Raw genomic sequence first — 17229 nt, forward strand, 5'->3', positions numbered from 1 at the left:
AGCAGTCTCATGTAAAGTGATTATTTTATCAAAAATTGAGTTGAATTTTTTTGGTCCAGTCGTATTTTAGGTAGCATTGCGTTTCGGAGACATCTCACACTGTTGATTTTAGCTGACGATTTTGAACTGATTTTAATTCTCTCTTGTTGGATTTAGGGATTTGTATCAAAAGAAACTGGAGCAGAAATTACTGAGAGTAAAATACGCGAGAGGAATTGGGAGGAAGTGGTTTGTATCAGGGAGCTCTTCAGTCAGCCATGCAGTCACTACCAACTCTTGTACTGTCTTGTTGTCCTGATCAAACACAATTATACACTCTGCAGATTTGTTGTATTGAAGATAGAGCTGTGTGCATTGCATCATATAAATCACTATCAGTATTTCAAACTAGTTTATTGAGAACCCACCTTCTCAGTTACCAATAGTTGAATAATTCTTACAGCATCCCCTTTAACTTGATTAGAGTAAATCTAAAAGTGAATAAATCTAGGGTCTACATATTTATTCTAGTTAATAGAGATGTGTAATAAATAACATCACAATGCTGGTGTAAATGGAGAAATTGCAACTATAGATAAAACTACTGAGCCTATTCAAGTGATAGGAACACTACTGCATACCAATGCTACACAGACCAGGGTGTGCTGAAAATTGTTTATTTGCCAATATTTAATTTTCATTTACTTTTTAAGCCTCGCCACCAAACCTCTGATTTTGATTCATAGACTTATTTAGCCAGCATCTAGCGGAACGATGACTGAAATGACATTTTTGAAAACCAACTGCCAGAAATCAGCAATCGTGTTAGACAGTGGTAGTTGTGTAGCAATCCATTGTTTCTTCTTCTTGCAGCCTTGAAATTTAAAGAAAGTTGCTAGTTTTATATAGAGCTCAAATTTTATAAACATATAGCAGATATATACCCTAGGACACTTATGTATTCGCCTCATCTAACTTTCGCGTTTTTGCAGAGTCATCCTTTCAAGAAAATTTCATGTGTGAAACTAAATTATCATAACGAACGAGCGAAAACCTGAAATTAAATAGCTTTGTTCATTGATAGTCCAAGAAACAAATGGCAGCAAGCGATCAAATTGCATTATTGACCTCGCCCACACCATTCTACCTGAGGTTCACAATTACAAACTAGTACCAAATTGAATTTTTTTTTATTGGTGAACCAAACCCGTATTCCCTGGGGCAGCTGGCCGGCTGAGCCGTCCAAACTCTTTAGGAACATTCCGCGGCTAAGTACAATCAAACTCGGAAAACTCGCCCTCGGATAAAATGTAACATTTCATCTCAAACACAAGGTTAACTCGAATGGATTTGTTTGGTCCGTTCCCACGCAATGATAAATTGCTTCAGATAACTGGACCTCAACATCATTTATTTGAAAAGTTATTTGCCCAGCGGCTATGGAGGCGGTTTTTATCGCTGTAGAATATCACTTTATTCGAAGCTATAGAGACAAACATCAACTTTTAGTAGCTCTTAGGCGTCATTATTATTATCATCAGCGACAAAATATTCTCGGTAACGACTTTTATAAAGATTTGCAAAATATCAAGTTTTACCAAACATTCGCTTGGCCATGTTCCATCGAAAGCGTGGAAACTTCTGAATGAACTTAAAATAAAATCGGCAAAATTGATCTTTGTTAAAACGCTCAAAAGAAATAGATGTTTTTTTAAGCGTTTCAACGGCTGTCAAGTTTTGCCTATTTTAATTTAAAAACATTTCGTCAGTCACATCACCTAAAACAAAACAAATCTTAAAAAATAGAAAAAATGTTGATACTTTCCAATAAAATTTTTTAAAACTTTACACGAAAGGCCCGCCCAGCTGAGGCCCTACATAAGAAAAACCTGTTGGGGGCTTACACCGTCCCCCTCAACACCCCCAGGTGTTCATAACTAGTCGCCTAGCATTAGCCGCCCCAACTTGCAACCAGTGAATACAGGCCTGCGGTGAACTGAACCTGAGGAATCTAATTATGTTTGTTCCACTGCATTTATTTTCACATATCTATATTTTCGAACTCATCAGAGCTGCGAAATTAAGTTGCAGTGAAATTTTACTCTGTATGCTACTCATGAAACTAAATGCTAGCGAAGTATAAGTGTCCTAGGGTAGTATTACATCTTGTAGTGAGAAGCAATAAGCAAATGTAAAATTTCAATTAGGTAGCTTTATTAGCAATTGAACCGCAGTTGACACTGGTCAACTCAACACTAAACAAGGCCAGCTGTTAGGCTTACATATGTTGAGCATCATAACTTATTAAATATGTACCTTAACCCAGTGGGCGTTAATTTCTGTTTAGTCAGAAAACAGTGATAACCTAGACAATAACCAAATAAATTTAACTTGATGAGACTCTTTCAAAAGTAAATAAATCTAGCGTCTACATATTTATTTCAGCTAATAGATATGTGTAATAATATCACTATGCTAGTGTAAGTGGATAAATGGCAACTATAGACTCAATAGTTTTTACAGTGTTTCCTTTCACCGATTTCCTTCTGGTGATAAAAAATGGTCCACTCTCCAAAACTATGGTGTATTTATTTGGGTAGGAGAAAGTCTAGAACATATGGTGAGCATCATAACTTATTAAATATGTATCTTAACCTTGTGAGTGTTAAACTCTGTTTAGTCAGAAAACAGTGTTAACCTAGACAATACCAAAACTAAATGGAACTTGATTAGAGACCTCTAAAAGTATATAAATCTAGTGTCTATATATTTATCCCACGACCAAACGAGAGTGAAACGATTGATTGGGAGAATTATGATAAATGCACATGTGCACACAACTCCCAAAAAATTATCCGTTAACGGCCGTCACCAAACCCTTGCAACAAATCCTATCAACAAATTTAACTATTTTTCAGTAAAGTCGTTTAAGTATATTAATGATACAAAACGCATATAAACCTATTTAAATATGTTACCAAGCCTTTGAAAGGTTACCGCAAATTCCTAGAACTAACCCATCTGATCGGATTATACACAAATGGACAGATTTTTTCGGATGAAAGTCGCCACAAAACGCTTGAAAAGCTTGGCTTAATAAAAGTTAAGACCGGAAATTGAAACGCCGCGCGACAGAGAATAGAACGATAAGGTCTTGCGCATTTCACGAAATAAAGCGTGCACTTTTCACCAGTCTATAGCATTGTCGAATTGCTGAAGGTTTTGGCAATTAACGTAGGAGTACAGAAATCGTTTCATTCTTGCCGATTTCAATTTTTTCATTTTCAATTTCATTTGCCGGCATATTTGAATACTTTCGCATTCTAACTGACGTCCAACTGAGTGTCAGTAAAGCAAATGACGATGATATTTTTTTAACGTTTCTTACGAGATTATTACAATAATTAATTATAAGTTTGGATGACTAAGGAACAATGACTACGTAGTACAGATTTTCTAAAAATCTATATAAATATCACAACTTCGTGATATTGTTAGCTATGCCGTTTTAAAATGTAAAAAAATTGTGCTTTGGTTTTATGTTATTACTATATAAATAATATTGGTTATTCTAATAATATCAGTGCATTTTACTTCTAATATTGGCCAATATTGCACTTTTCTTTTTGCAGGAGGAGAAATATAAACATAATATTTTCCTTTCATTATTGCTATTTGTTGTATATAATAACACCCACACCCATTACATTACAGCTACCATTACAGTTATCCTATTTGACTGCTAATATTGCATTTCTCAACCGTCAGTACCCTTTTCTTTTTTCCAATATCACTTTGGTCGTAGGCTGTATGACAGTGGAATTTCTAGTTAGCTAGTCTGGCGAATTTGTTTCGGCCAAATAACGACCCAAACGCAAGTCACAGAAAATACACACCGTCGTGAGCTAGTTGCTAGGCAGTGTTGTTGATACATTGCGTGAACTCGACAAGTTGGGTTTCTGGCAGTAAAAATTCTTAGACAACAGAGAAATGCGCTACAAACGTTATGAACATTTTTTAGCGCTCAGATAAAATTAGTTGCTCCACAGAACTTTTTTAATTTATGAGTTCTTTAAAAAGTTCTCCTTGGTAAAGTTGATGCTGATTTAAATATCAGGTTGTTTCTTTAAGGTATTGCATTATGTAAGCGTTTGTCCACAAATTATTCAACATTGTTTTACACTGATACAAGATTGATATATTTGTTTAGCAAGTTTTTTAAAACAAGACGCAATTAAATTTGTCTCATAATGTGCATAATTCCGTTGTGTGGCGTTTCCGCTGCACAAAAAGTAGCGTAATCGTTAATGATTAGTTAATATCACAGGACTTTGTATGTGTATCTTGGTACACCATATGATTATTTTATTATGTAGCATGTTTACCAAGGTACACAGTCTGTTTATCATGATACATCAAAAACTCTCAATCGATTCTAGAAACCATATTGCAAAGTATTTAATAGAACTATTACATATAATCTTAAAGCTCATCATCACTGTCTATATGATTACCCTCCTCAATCTCATTATGCATTTCATTGCTGCAGTCTATACAGCCACATAGACTCGTGCAAACTAAAGATGCAGTTTTGCAAGAGCTTCGACTTTCACATCTACTCTTTTTTGATTGCTACTACCAACGCCGCGGAGTCACTGGGCGAGACCGAAAACATACTACAAACGCAGAGCTATTGAGTGTAAAGCCTGGTTTCCATATGACAGTGCAAGGCGCGCAACAAGGCGCACAACGTCGTGCGTAGGCCAGCTGTGATATGGAAACGTCAACGCACGACGATTGCGTGACATGGATACGCTGATCGCAAGGATCCAACAGAATGGCTCCTTGCGACGGGTGCGCACAATGATGTATCTCTGCTAAGAGTTATGCCATGCTAGTAACGCAAAAATTTGATCACGTGACCATTTGGTTGCCATCTTACTTCCACTCATTGTACTCAAAGTGATATGTGTCATGATCACAGAAACCATGGTTAAATTTGGATTATAAGATTTAGAGTTATCTACATTAGCAAAAGGAGAAAATTCTCACAATTCTTTTGCAAAATTCTTTTTGATTTTTGCTTAATTACAGCAGATTTTACTGGTGTTTAAGTTTGCGAAACAAAAACCATTGCACAATTTTTTTTACATTTCAAAACGTCATAGCAAACAATATCAAGAGGTTGTGATATTTATCTAGATTTCTGTCTTTATATCCAAAACCATATGCTGAATTTAAAAATCTAAACAGATTTTAGCTGGTTGTCATAGAAATAGCTGTATATTTATAAGAAAATGTATTACTTAATTTTGCAGATATTAAAAACGGCTTGGCAGTACCGCGATATTGAGCACAACCATAATATGATCGACAAAATCTATAAAAAATAATAACAGTAACATATTGCACACCATTGGTCACTATATACTTCGATCTTGGAAATTCAAATAGTTATTCTTATAATTAAATCTTATAATATCAAATAATTATTCTTACAAATAAATATTGTAATAATCTTATAAGAATCATTAGGAATATATCATCGTCATTCCCTTTACTTTCACTGCTTTTGACATCGGTTGGAATACCAAAGTACTCAATATAAGTGTCCAAAATGTCAGAATTATCTTTCAAATCGGCAAAAAAGAAACGATGACGTTTGTCGGACGCCATTTTTCAGTACTTCCTGTTTAGCATAGCAACGGTTTTAAAGGTTTTTTTTCTGAGGGTTAAAGACATTTATTATCTAAACTGATTTCAGATTCAGAAAAATCACTCTTTTATTGATCCAGATGCACGTGTTACAGAAATCGTTACCAATATTATAAATTCAGTTAGTGTAACTGTAAAGTCGGATAACTCAACTTCGTGATTTGCGACTTAACCATGGTTTCTGTGACCGCGACCCAATTATACGATATTTATCCCATGACCAAACACGAGCAAAGCGAATGTTTCGGAGCTTTACGATGAATGCATATGCGCACACAACTCCCAAAAATCATCTGTTAACGGTCGTTACCAAACCCTAGAACAATAGTCCCATCACAAAATTTACCATTTTTGTGTAGAGTCGTTTGAGTATAATAATGATACAAAAAACATATCAACATATTTAAATATGTTACCAAGCCTTTGAAAAGTTTCCGCAATATCCCAAAACTAACCAATCTGATCGGATTATACATAAATACACAGATTAATTTGGCCAAAAATCGCGATAAAAACTTGACAAGCTTTTTCTAATCAAAATGAAGACCAGCCAACGAAACGCCAATAAGGCCGTGCGACAAATAGTAGAACTATTAAGTCGGGCGCATTTCAAGAAAAAATCGTGCACATTTCCAGTCTATGGCATTGTAGTCTAATTGCCAATGGTTTCTGTAATTAACATAAAAGTACTGGAAATTAATCGTTTTTTTGCCGATTTTACAGGACTCGGACATTTTGGACACGTATAATGAGTACTTTGGTATTCCAACTGATGTCCAAAGCAGAGAAAGTAAAGGAAATGATGATGATATTTTTCTTGCGATTTTTATGATATTATCTACATGTATAAGATTATTACAATATTTACATTAATTGTAAGAATAATTTTTCAATTTTATAAGATTTAGTTATAAGAATAATCATTAAAATTTACAAGATAGAAGTATATAGTGACTGATGGTGTGCAATATGTTAATGTTATTGTTTTTGTTGATGGTACTACGGCTGTGCTCAATATTGCTCTACTGCTAAGCCATTTTTAATATCTGCAAAATTAAGTAATAGGCCTACATTTTCTTATAGATATACATCTATTTCTATGACAACCAGCTAAAATCTGTTTAGATTTTTAAATTCAGTATAATTCTTTAGATATAAATACAGAAACCTAGATAAATATCACAACTTCTTGATATTGGTTGCTATGACCAATGATATACAGCCCCCAGCTATATATATAATCCCATGACCAAACACGAGCGGAGCGATTGTTTGGGAGATTTATAATAAATACATATATGCACACAACTCACGAAAATTATTCATCAACGGCCATCGTAAACCCTTGCACCGAAATCTCATCAACAAATTTAACCATTTTTCAATGGAGTCGTTTAAGTATAATAACGATACAAAACACATATAAACCTATTTAAATATGTTACCAAGTCTTTGAAAAGTGTAGACAATATCCTAAACCTTACCCATCTGATCGGATTATACATAAATAGACAGATAAATTCGGCCTGAAATGGTTATTAAAACTTGACAAGCCTATTTTTATCAAAATTAAGACCGGCAAACGAAACGCCGAGCCACAGAGAATAGAACCATCAAGTCGTGCGCATTTCACAAAAAAAACGTGCACATTTCATCAGTCTATGGTATTATCTAATTGCCGAAGGTTTTTGTAATTAACGTAGAAGTACTGAAAAGTCATCGTTTCTTTTTTGCCGATTTCAAAGTAACAGAAATTTTGGACGTTTATGAGTACTTTGACATTCAAACTGATGTTCAAAGCAGTGAAAATAAAGGAAATGACGATTATATTTTTTTTCCTAAGAGATGCCACATTGCGAGTTAAGTGGATATATACCAGTATGGATATAATGTAGGCCTATCTAATATACAGATATTACTTTTCAGGCACACTTTGAAAATCAGATGTACGAGCCTAATCGTAAACATGGCTTGACGAAACTTTGGCATCTTGCTTATCCCACTCTGTTTCAACATCGTTCAGCTCCCAAAAAACAAAAGCCACTTTTAAAACAAGGTGCAGATGACTCAGGGCCATCGATTGCTTATTCCTCTGACCATGATTATGTCAGCAGCAAGCCATGCCCAGCCACTGAAGAAGAACCTGATGTTTCAGTTCTGGAGGCACCATCTTCTCCTGGTTTGCAAATTAGTTTTTTTCATGTTTGCTTTGACACACAATTACATTTATTTTTAATATGTGTTTATAAAATTTTCTATCAGTAGGCTTGCGATGATCATGCAAGTAAGTATAGCCAGTAGAAATGTGTGTAAGGAGTGCAGTGATTTTAATTTATTCTTCTGGATGGGACTTAACCATTGCCTCTATGCATTACTAATTCTTCTGTGTCTTCTTTCACATCTAATTTGCACACTTTGCTAATCCTAATATGCACAACTTAACATAACTCATAATTTGTATAACCACCTTCTGATTATATGTTCGTCTATCTTCCACTTATCAAAACTTAACTAAAGCACCTAGATATACTGAGCTTGCATTGACAAAATTATTTCATTTTACTTTTAGTGGAAATATACAACTAGCATTAATGAAGATGACCAGGATACAATAAACACACTAAAGAGAAAGATTTCTTCAGTAGAAACTCAGAATGCCAAGGTATAAGACTTTTGTATATTTTATAAGCTATATTTGACACTGATGTGTATTACTTGATGTCTGATGTAATGGGTATATATTAGATTGAATTTACTATTTTTGTGTAAGGTACGAAAGAGATGCTTTGATCTTCGCAAGAAGCTCAAGCAGTCCGAGTCAGCTGTAAGTTGTTTAATGAGGATCAGCTTGAAGCGCTTCGATGAAAATCTACAATAGGACTTAAATGGAGCCCGGGAACCATTAAAAAAGGCCTGCAACTAAAGTTTGCATGTGATTCCACAGGCTACAACATGTTGCTTGAGCAGAATCAACCACTTCCTTCTATTAGAACTCTCTAAAGACATATGCAGAGAGTTCCATTTTCATCTGGTGTACTCAAGGGAGTGTTTGAGTATATGAAAGTTAAGGTAAAGTTCCGTTATTACAGACTAAGATGTGGTGCTTCGCTCTGTAAAAAAATCATGTTGATTAAATCAAAAATGCCTATTTAAAATTATAACATTGCCTTTGGTTCAAATGTGAAATATTTTTGGTGTGACTAAAGGGCTTTAGTGTTCACAGGTTGAGAAAATGTCTCCCTTTGATAGAGACTGCTGCCTCACACTAGATGAGCTGCAGATTACTCCAGCTAAAGAGTACGATCGAGCCAGCGGAAGCATCATGGGTAATGTAATTTTACCTGGACATAAAGGAAAAGCCACGCATGGGCTTGTTTTGATGTTACAAAGGTATAATCTTAGGTCTTAGATTTATTAACACAAACAAGTAAACAGAAATCAGGATGCAAATCATTTTTCAAGTCGTTCATAGAGAGTATGTATCCCGGCTGTTTGGGTTAGCTTGCAAGTCAGAAGTCGCAGGTCAAAATGAGGAATTTGATTCAAGTCACAATTGGTGACTCGTTTTTGTTGAACCAAATCTGAAATGTCAGCAATCACACTTTTATTCCTGTTATTTTAGTTATGTTACAAATTAATTAGTTTACTAAAATTTATTAAACAACTATTTTTATGTTTGCAGAGCTGGCAATAAGGTGGAAACAGGTAGTAGCTTACTACTTTACAGGTAAGGCTGTGTGAGGAGCTGTTTTCAAGCCGATGTTCTTGGACATTATCAGCCATGCTGAGAGCATAAGGTTACATGTGGTATCTGTTACCTCAGATATGGGTCCCTCGAATCGAGCTATGTGAGCAGCCTTTGGTATTATTGTTACCAAGTTTTGCAAACCTTGCACAAGTGTTACGCATCCTAGTGATGCTAACATACATCTATATTTTCTTGCAGATGTTCCGCATCTTATCAAAAACTTGAAAGCATCTTTGCTCAGTAATGAGTAATTCAAGCTTCCTTCAGATATTGTTCAGATGTACAATTTGCCTTTTGATAGAGTGTCTCTATTAGGCCAGTGAAAATTTTGACTGATTACCAATGCAGCAAAAAGGTCGAGGCTTGCTCATAAACTTTCTGAATCCACTCTAGAGCCTAGTCACTTTGAGAAAATCAAAGTGTACAATGCATTGAATTTCTTCAGTCATAGTGTATCTTGTGCATTGAAACTCATGGTTGAATATTAGAAAAGCCCCGACTCTGAGCTTAATGTTCTTTATGTAGAAGGTGAGGTAGAGGAGTTTGAGTCAAAAGCATGGTTCATAGAAAAATGCAACAAATGGTTTGACTATATGTCGAGTAGGCAGCCAGTAATGACTCTATCTAACAATAATATGGAGTCGTACAACTTAGCTGTAGAGTCACTTAAAGAGTTCATAGTAGTTATTCAAGGTATGAAAGTAGGTGCAGGTGATTGGAAACCCGTGAAGACTGGTGTGATTCTGTCCACAACATCTATATTTGACATGTGTGAGGGATTACTCCAGTCTCACAACTTTCTTCTCACTTCAAGATTTACTCAAGATGGTCTTGAGAACCTATTTAGATCAGTCAGGATCAAGAATCCAGTTCCATCACTACTTGAGTTTAGAAACAATTTTAAAATTATTATGACAGCTCTATTTTTGAAAGTCCCTCAAACAGGTAGCTATGATATTGATGAAAGTGACTATCTTGGTAACCTATTAAGTTCAGATACTGAGCCCGAACCAGCTGTCGATCAGACAACATCACAATACATGATGTCATTGTCTTTAGAATCGAACATTTCTGATGATGAGGAAAATTCTCTCTACTACATTTTAGGCTACAGTTTAAAGTCTCTTAAAATGCAAAAATTGGTTTGCCAAACATGTTTTCAATCTGCATCAACTTCGGATGCATTAGATGGGGTCAGTAAGTTGGTTCAACTTGAGGACTATAAAATGGGTGTTTTATGCCGCATTGCTAGACCCGTATATAATGCTATGCTGAAATGGGAAAAGATTTTCAGAGCTAATGTAGAACAAGTATCACATAGAAACATCCGGAGAGCTCTGATCGATGGCTGTGGTAGGGTTGCCAGCATAGAAGAAATTAAGCTCAAGTGTCATAACTTACCATCTAAGATGCTTAGCACTTATATAGACACTAGGCTTAGGATTTTTTTGCAAAGACTAAACAAAAAAACTAGGTAAAAGTCAAACTGTAGGATCTACCAAGGGGATCCGCTCTACATTCAAAAGGTCAATGGCCAAAAAGGCAAAGTAAACATCCATACGTTTACTTCGGTTCATGTTTACTAACTTAGTGTCTGTAACAGCTCTACTAATAGGTGCTAACTGCTATAAACCCGCATTAACAATATTTATACAGCGCAACCAGGCTGGCATCGTATGGCAAAAAAATCGTATGTCCGAGTATAGAAACCATTGTAATTATACAATTAAAAATGCTGTACATATTGAAAATTAATAACAAAATAGCATGCTTACCCGAGTAACTATAGTTACCTACAGTAGCTGCATCGTATTAAGTGCACCTAGTGATTATAATCTGCAATATTGTAATCTGTGTACCAAATGCAGATCGTACGGTAAGGAGTTCTTACCTTCTAAAGGTACGCATAACATAAACTTTGAATTCACTTCGAATAAGTTTAGCTTGCCAAACTCACACTTAAAACTAAGTTTTAGTATGTATTTTGAACTATTTTACAAAATTTCCACTTTTTATTAGGAAATTTCATCCTTCATAAGTTTTTATCTTCACTTTCATTATAAAACTTAGCGTGTCTGGTTAAAACCTTTTTCAACCAGAATTCAATAAAAAGGGCTGAGCGATGCAGCTATTGAAAGCGGCCTCTCATACACCTGACCATTTAATGGCTACCGGAAAGAAAAATGAAATTTTATTTACTGTTATACAGGACGTACATACCTTTGGAGTAATGTAACTTTAGCTTGTACGTGTAGCGAATAAAGCAGAGAGGAGACAGAACCGTATCAATGCTAATTATGTTGCTGTACACTTGAAGATTTTAGCAAGTTAAAAGAAGTTGTCTGGTCATGTCCAATTTTTCTTCTTGTTTAAAAGAAAAAAAATGTTGGTGCAATGCAGAAAACTGCTAACTAGCTAACGCTTGTAGAAGGATCCAGATAAGGTGCTACACTAGTTTTTCTTGTATGAAATGTGCACAAGAATCAATGTAACTATATGTACAAAGTTTGTACGTATTTATACCCAAGAGGACAGGGCTTTAACAAGTTTCAAAAAATAATGTGGATGTGTCAACTATCTTGAGTAGCTAGTTATATGAGTTACATACATACGATGAATAGTATTCCCGTAGGAGGTAACATGCCCACCTGCAAAGACCTGGGGAAACAAGAAAATAAAACATAAAATCAAAAGGGAACAAATAAAATATGAAAAACATGCCACACAAGAGATAAATAATATTAATTATACGTCCATTGTTTTAATGTACCAGTCCACATCAGCAAATTAAACACTTGGAATATTTCTGCCGATGTGGGTTTTTCTGTATCTTCTACTTCCCCGCCCTTACTAAATGATTACTCTTTTTGAATGCTGATCGCGTGCATGGCCTTCTAACTCCTTCAAATCGTCAGTCGTAAGCTCCTTTTTGTGCTTGCTTCCATGGAGTTCCTGTTTTAATAATTATTGCATATGCTGATTGGTTGCGATCATATTCCTTGACAATTTTAATAATACGGGTGCCTTCTTATTTATGACATCCAACTTTGTTGACATGGAAATCATTTTTTCTTCGTTTTGTAACGCTTGTATTGGTCTCAGATTCCATAGCTAACGAATTAAATATAGATACTTGTAGTTATATACGTATGCTGACTAAAAGTTTATAGTAAAAGATATTAAATGCAACAAATGAATATTTGCTCTCGCCTGTGTATTTTACACGAAGTTTTCCACGTGGAAGCTGACATGAGAGAAGTCGATCATCGCGTCTCTTTTAAACGTTCTGAAAATGTTTTCGGCAAACTATATTCCGGTGTCTTTTTTTATTTCGACATGCGTTATGAGCACATCGACTGCCAAATTTAACCCAGGCGAAACTTTTCTCGAAATGGTATGGTGAAGTAAAATTCAGATAGCGAGGTCAAGATCTCACAATGTTCGACTTCGTAAGGTAAAAAAATCGTATATCAGGGTAATCATATCTCGAGGGTGCACTGTATATGAATGTGACATTAAAATGTTTCTAGGAGCTCCACTACTAGGTGCTAACCGCTAATAAACCCATATTAACAATAATTATATATGTATGTTTCTAGCAACTTCATTAACTCGACTGTAAATATTATATACTTGATACATGTATATTTGGCCTTATTTGGTGCATTTGAATATATACAATTATGTTGTTTGCGAATCCTTGCCCAATCACATGACATATGTAATTTGTCTATTTAATTTTACTGCATTTGAATATGTGTGTGTACATATGCATTATATTTGCAAATATATGTGCATGTGTAAAAACCTCAGTTCAGAGTTTTTATGAATTTGTGCTCTTTTTTTGCTTGATCAGAGGCAATAAGGCAGTCAAAGATAATACATCATGTCAACTGAAGTATTGTAGTGAAGTTTTACACTTGCCTCTCGCTAATGTAGCGACTTACGGCACTTGCAAGCACTACTATGTGGGATCTACTACAAGTTGGATGACCTTACCAACAGACCTGCCAACTCGAAAGTGGGGCAATGCGTGAGATTTGGTTTTGGGGCAATTGATGTATTAATGATAGTATATATAAAATTGTGCAAATTGGGGCAAAAATCTCACGCATTTTCATTTTTTCTTTGGGATGATTGCGTGAGAGTTGGCAGGTATGCTTACCAAGTGTGATTAAATAAATATGGCTGTATTAGCCATAGATATACAAACCTAGATTGGCCAATAATAGCTATTCCTATCGGTTGCCTTGTCAGACTTAAATAGCATGACGTAATGTCATTGTATTGTACCTCACGCTTGACTGCACTGCTGGTAACAATAAAGCTTATGAGGAGCATTTAACAAAATCACATTTATTTTCACCTAAAAACCTTCTTGGATATATAATCCAGTAAACTAGAGCAATTATGTGATAACATCTGATAACCACTTTAGATTAAAACTATAAAAGGTATGAAGTGTTGCACACAAATCATGAGCCATCAGGGCTTTATTTGCCACCCTCTCCTATCCCCATTTTCTCTTTTCCCCTTCTCCAAAGAAGAAGTGGGAAAGGGAAAAGAGAGAAGGGAGAAAGGAGTGGAGGGGGGGGGGGCAAATAGCCCACCCACTCAAAGAGCCAGACCCTGGCTAGGTAAATAGACTAATATCATGCTGAACTAAACATGACTAAATATGATGAGTATGTAAGTATGTCTTAAGTCAAAAATGAGACAGAATGATTATTTTACAGCTAGCTATGTAGCTGGCTAGGTCACCAAAGCTGAAATGTAATGATTGTATCACTAGCATCGTAGATGTTACCAACTATGATGTAAACCAAGCAACGAATTCCCTAATCACAGTTAAGAATCGTGGTGGCTTGGCTTTGTCTTCGCCTGTGGTGATTGAGGTTTGCAACCACAGTGAGAAAGCGACGAGAGTGTTGCTTAGTAGTGCTGGATTGGTGAAAAACTTTCCCAGGCTAGCACTAAGTGCTACCATGGAGAAGTCGCTGAGGTTCAACATCATGCTATTGTTTAAAGGTTGACTTGCAATAAAATTCTCATTACAGTTATTTGGTGTTAAAAGATTTACCATGTCTTACTCTGTTGTGTTGTAGGTGCCAAATATGTGGAAATGTGATTACAAGCTCTTAAAAGTTAAAAAACGAACAGTTAATCGCAGCCACACAAGACCGCCGTAGTTTGGATTCGCTTTCCCAAACGGCTCAAATAGGACGTAGTTGTTACAGGATGGTTTCTGTTTACACTTTCATGCAACCTCATTCGCCAAAATATTTTCATAAATATACTTCACGCATTCAATAAAACCATGTCTATTGTTCTTACGCGTCTGTTTTATCGTCATTGTAATGCTGTCACTTTTAGCACTGATATCTTATAACTTACCGTTAAAAATCGTTAAACTTTTTAACCTTAGCTCGAAGGAGTACATATCATTGTCTGATAATCATGATGAGCCTGTTGGTCACCTGTGATAAGTCACCTGTAATAATCGAAAAATGCTGCAAAAATTATTTTCGAAATATTGGGTCACGCGATCAGATGACGACTTGACGATTGAATAATGCCGAAACAAAACTGTAAAGTAGCGAGCATCTATATTTGATACGGGGTATTCGGTAAAACCCGAAGTGTTTGTCATAAACTAGTGCTACGATAAGTTTTATATTTAGCTTTTTATTGGCTTTTCAATTCACGTGAGAACATCACGTGACAAGACGATAACCAAACTGTAATGTCTACGTCATCGAAATAAAGAGATTCCAATCTATGGCGGCTTTTCGTTTTTGAGCTTTTAAATGCTTGTAATCATCTTTCCACGTATTTGGCACCTACAACACAACAGAGTAAAACATGGTGAATATTTTGATACCAAATAACTGTAATGTGAATTTTGTTGCAAGTCAACCTTTAAGCTACAAAGAACGATCCAGCTCAATACTATTGAGGCATTTACAACGAGGGCATCCTGAGGAATTTAAAAGCGGGTCTAAGAACCTTCAATCCAACAAATTTATTTTATTTTTAGTTTCTTTCACTAATACCAGAAGTTTTAGGGAAGTGATGAATTTTTGTTTTCTACTATGCTGGGTTATCTATTTCTATATTTGTAAAGTATTTCTCAACTAATCTCTTGTTGATTATAATAGCAGTTGAAAATAAAATTTGTAATAAAAACACTAGCCAAATCATGCCATTAATCTATCACCCATTGAATAGCATTGATCCAACAATGTCTAGCCATAAATTGTAGATTGCATCTATAAACCAAGCCACAAAATATAATGATTGGTGTGATAAGGGTTTCTTCTATCTCAGTTTATTGATGTAACAACATTAGGCTGTAATAGAACTATTTCTTAACCTTAAATGAATAAAAAATCGTGCTGACCCGGTCCGACCCGATCTTGGCCCTCATTGCTGACCACGAGTCTGGTCCGACCCTGCATTCCTTGGTCTCGTTCCAGCTCTAGCTAAGAAAGCCGTTGGTTCCATTTCCCTGATCAGATCAAAACTTCACAGGCTCATCATATTTCGTCATGTTTAGTTCAACATGATATTAGTCTATTCACCTAGCCAGGGTCTGGATCTTTGAGTGGGTGGGCTATTTGCCCACCCCTCTCTTTATTACCTTCTCTCTTTTCCCCTTCCCACTTCTTCTTTGGAGAAGGGGAAAAGAGAGAATGGGGATAGGAGACGGTGGCAAATAAAGCCCTGATGGCTCATGACTTGTTCGCAACAATTCATAACTTTTATGGTTTTAATCTAAGGTGGTTATCAGATATTATCACAGAATTGCTTTAGTTTACTGGATTATGTATCCAAGAAGGTTTTTATGTGAAAATACATGTGATTTAGTCAAATTCTCCTCATAAGCTTCATTGTTATTAGCAGTGCAGTCAAGCGTGAGGTACAATACAATGACGTTACGTCATGCTATTTAAGTCTGACAGGCTTTTTCCCTATTGGCCAATCTAAGTATATATATATATATATATATATATATATATATATATATATATATATATATATATATATATATATATATATATATATATATATATCTATGGTATTAGCGTACTACGTGCTTTAGTCAGTGACTCCGTAATACATGTGATTAGTTGAGTGCCAAAGTAGACCAAGTGGTACACAAACAGAAGATCATGTGCAGACCAATACAACAAAATATATTATGTAATAAATAATCACTTGCCACCAATAAAAGATAAACTCACGTTGTCTACACACGTACTCAGAAAAACTTTACGTATATTAATAACCAAAAAGAATGAGCCCATTAGGTGTTACAGTCTGCCGTGAAAGAAATCAACTGAAACACACGTCGATCCTCGTACAAGCTCTCTCTTTTAATGCCTCGGCTTTCCTAAAGAGAAAAAAGCTAGCAATGTTTTAGTTACCCTAACCTTAGCTCTTTTATAAGCCGGTGTTCATAAAGAATAATGGTAACTTCATCGCTTACAGTTGACAAACAAGTGCGAAACACAGGCTATCAATAACTGCAAGTTTCTATGAGAAACTAAGGAAGGTCTCAGGAAGGTCAAAGACCTGCGCTTGACAATTCGCGTTATATTAATGACTCGCTAATGCATAGCCTGACGGCGTAATTTCACCCCAGTAATGTTACCCCAATTAGCATTGTCTATAACAATGAAATGAAACCATTGCGCAAAGTGGAACTAAGATGGCGCCCGTACATTGTTAGTAGCGTAACTCTTACACTAAATGGCCCTGTACAAACGTACCGGTATTTGCTATCG

General features: G+C 35.6%; 1 long non-coding RNA gene across 1 annotated transcript; it reads right to left on the bottom strand.

Annotated features, from left to right (window-relative positions):
- Positions 1–214: 214 nt before the first annotated feature.
- LOC137404532 (uncharacterized) lies at positions 215–16817 on the bottom strand. Its single transcript, XR_010979695.1, has 3 exons — positions 16687–16817; positions 408–470; positions 215–294 (listed from the first exon to the last, which is right to left on the bottom strand). It is a non-coding gene; the product is annotated as an uncharacterized lncRNA (long non-coding RNA).
- Between the last annotated feature and the right edge of the window lie 412 nt (positions 16818–17229).

This window comes from Watersipora subatra, chromosome 9 (assembly GCF_963576615.1).
Source record: "Watersipora subatra chromosome 9, tzWatSuba1.1, whole genome shotgun sequence".
NCBI lineage: Eukaryota > Metazoa > Bryozoa > Gymnolaemata > Cheilostomatida > Watersiporidae > Watersipora > Watersipora subatra.